A 2,768-nucleotide genomic window follows, 5' to 3' on the forward strand; every position below is an offset into this window, starting at 1 on the left:
TGGGGCGGGGGGGTGACATGAGGGTGAATGGGGTCAACCTAAGAAAAATAGGTGGTCTATATTTTCCCTCCTTTGGATTCTGCTCTTCTCAGCCCTCCATCTCTGCCCAAAAGTTCTCTATGTAAAGTTTTCTGCCTTCCTTTTTCCTTCCATCAAAGCTCTGTTCTTCAAGTTTAAGGATTTTACCTTCAGAAGCTGATGGGAACAAGTGGGTCAGTCCCGTCCCTCTTGCCAGTGGGCAGGCCGAGCGACCCTGCCCGCTCCCAGGAAGAGCGGCTCAGAGCTGGACGCTCCCTCTGCAGCAACCTCCGCTGGCCTCCCTGGATCTGGTTCTCTGGTTCCTTCCCTGTGATCCCCAGGGTGCATGTCTGAAATTCCCTGATCCAAACAAAGAGGGGGCTGGGAGACCATGGCTTAGGGAAAGTGGAGCTGAGCTTTGATCTTGGAGCTCCCTCTGCTTTTGAAACAAGAACTGCATCCTTTTTCCAGCCTGACACTCCTCTGTCCTGGGCTGCAGGCGCGGAAAGAGGGATTGGGGAATTTCACTGATTGCCTAACACTCTTTTTTAGCCAAAGGGTGTGTTAGAGTTTTCGGAGAAGTCAGGTGATTTGTGCAAAAAGGAGGGGATTAATACTCTAAGGAAAAGCAAAACAGGAAGTCCAGCCCTCCAGCTGCATATGAAACACAAATTAAAAGAGGAGGAGTTATCAGAAATGCCACTTAAGGACTTGCCTGGTGGTTCAGTGGCTAAGACTCCCTGCTACCAATGCAGGAGGCCCAAGGTTCAATCCCTGGTAAGGGAACTATATCCCACATGCCACAACTCAGAGTTTGCATGCCACAGCTAAAAGACCCTGCATGCCAAACTAAGACCAGGTGCAGCCAAATAAATAATAAATAAATAACTTTTAAAGAAAGAAAAGTACACAGAGTGTATAAATATTTACAAAGAAAGAAATGCAGGTCATCTCTGCCTCTAAGGCAAATGTAATGGTTGGATCCTGACTTACACTTAAACCCAAGCTGATGTGTTATTGTTGTTCAGCAGCTATGTCGAGTCTGACTGTGACCCTATGGGCTGCAGCAGGCCAGGCTCCCCTGTCCTTCACCATCTCCCAGAGTTTGTTCAAACTCATGTCCATTGAGTCATTGATGCCATCCAACCATCTCATCCTCTGTCGCCACGTGAGATTATGCTTTTTCCTCTTCTTAAAACCCTTCCATGTCTCCACATATCTAAATTATATCCAGCCATCAGGGATTTCCCTCATGGTCCAGTGGTTAAGAATCCAGCTGCCAAAACAAGGGATACGGGTTGGATTCCTGGTCCGGGACAATTCCACGGTGGGACAGTGCAACTAAGCCCACGCACCACAGCTACTGAGCTCTCGCTCTGGAGCCCTTGAGCTGCAACTACTGAAGCCCACACACCTATAGCCTGTGCTCTGCAACAAGAGAAGCCACTGCAATGAGAAGCCCGAGAACCGCAACTAGAGAAAGCCCCCACACAGCAACCGAGACCCAGCAGAGCCAAAAATAAGTAAGTCAAAAGAAATTCCTATATCAAAGGACAGAAAGAAAAATTATAAAACACGTTTTGTTTAAAAATAAAATATAAAGGCAGTGCAGGGAATTCCCTGGCAGTCCAGTAGTTGGGACTCTGTGATTTCACTGCAGAGGGACCAGGTTCTATCCTTGGTTGGGAAACTAAAATCCCACAGACTTCAAAAAATGACCAGAAAAAAAAAAAAAAAAGTAGGCAACAACTCTTGTTGTCCCTCCCCATGAGGGACTGGGATAATGCTCCATCAACAAAGAATATTTCTGCAGCTAAACAGATTGATCTTCACAGTGACTAGAATGAAGTTATCATTATAGATTATGTTTAAAAGTTACTTTGCATTAGTTCAGGTTAGGTTTGGTTCCAAATTTGGAAGAAGAAAACAAATGAACACTCATATTCCAGAGCTTTTTAGAATTTAGAGCTTCAGATAAGGGACCGAGGGTGGCAGACCTTCTCACCAGATCCTTCCCTGACACCCTCCGCCACCCCCTAAGCTCTCCTCCTGTCCCTTGTCACTTTCTACCCCTGTCTTAGTGACCGCATTCCAAAGAATCTGCAATTTCTTCAAGTAAAGTGCCTCCTTATTTGACATCAGTTCAGTCGCTCAGTCATGTCTGACTCTTTGTGAACCCATGAACTGCAGCACGCCAGGCCTCCCTGTCCATCACCAACTCCCGGAGTTTACCCAAACTCATGTCCATTGAGTTGGTGATTCCATCTAACCATCTTATCCTCTGTCGTTCCCTTCTCCTCCTGCCTTCAATCTTTCCCAACATCAGGGTCTTTTCAAATGAGTCAGATCTTCGCATCAGGTGGCCAAAATACTGGAGTTTCAGCTTTAACATCAGTCCTTTCAATGAACACCCAGGACCGATTTCCCTTAGGATGGACTGGTTGGATCTCCGTGCAGTCCAAGGGACTCTCAAGAGTCTTCTCCAACACCATAGTTCAAAAGTATCAATTCTTCAGCGCTCAGCCCTCTTTATAGTCCAACTCTCATATCCATACATGACCACTGGAAAAACCATAGCCTTGACTAGACGGACCTTTGTTGGCAAAATAATGTCTCTGCTTTTAATATGCTGTCTAGGTTGGTCATAACTTTCCTGCCAAGGAGTAAGCATCTTTTAATTTCATGGCTGCAATCACCATCTGCAGTGATTTTGGAGCCCAGAAAAATAAAGTCAGCCACTGTTTCCACTG

The 2,768-nt window shown here is 46.1% G+C and overlaps 1 protein-coding gene across 2 annotated transcripts in view; it reads right to left on the minus strand.

Annotated features, from left to right (window-relative positions):
- Nucleotides 1–2,768, minus strand: part of C1S (complement component 1, s subcomponent) — a 21,684-nt gene that overhangs the window by 10,936 nt on the left and 7,980 nt on the right. The window contains exon 1 of one of the 2 annotated variants that reach the window (XM_010844916.1): nucleotides 187–380. The exons of the other annotated variant lie outside the window; for it this stretch is intronic. The gene's annotated coding sequence lies outside the window, so the exon portion shown is untranslated. Of the gene's footprint in view, nucleotides 1–186; nucleotides 381–2,768 lie in introns of those variants that run through there. 2 annotated transcript variants of the gene reach the window in all.

The sequence above is a fragment of the Bison bison genome, unplaced genomic scaffold (assembly GCF_000754665.1).
Source record: "Bison bison bison isolate TAMUID 2011002044 unplaced genomic scaffold, Bison_UMD1.0 scf7180017864213, whole genome shotgun sequence".
Taxonomy (NCBI): Eukaryota; Metazoa; Chordata; class Mammalia; order Artiodactyla; family Bovidae; genus Bison; species Bison bison.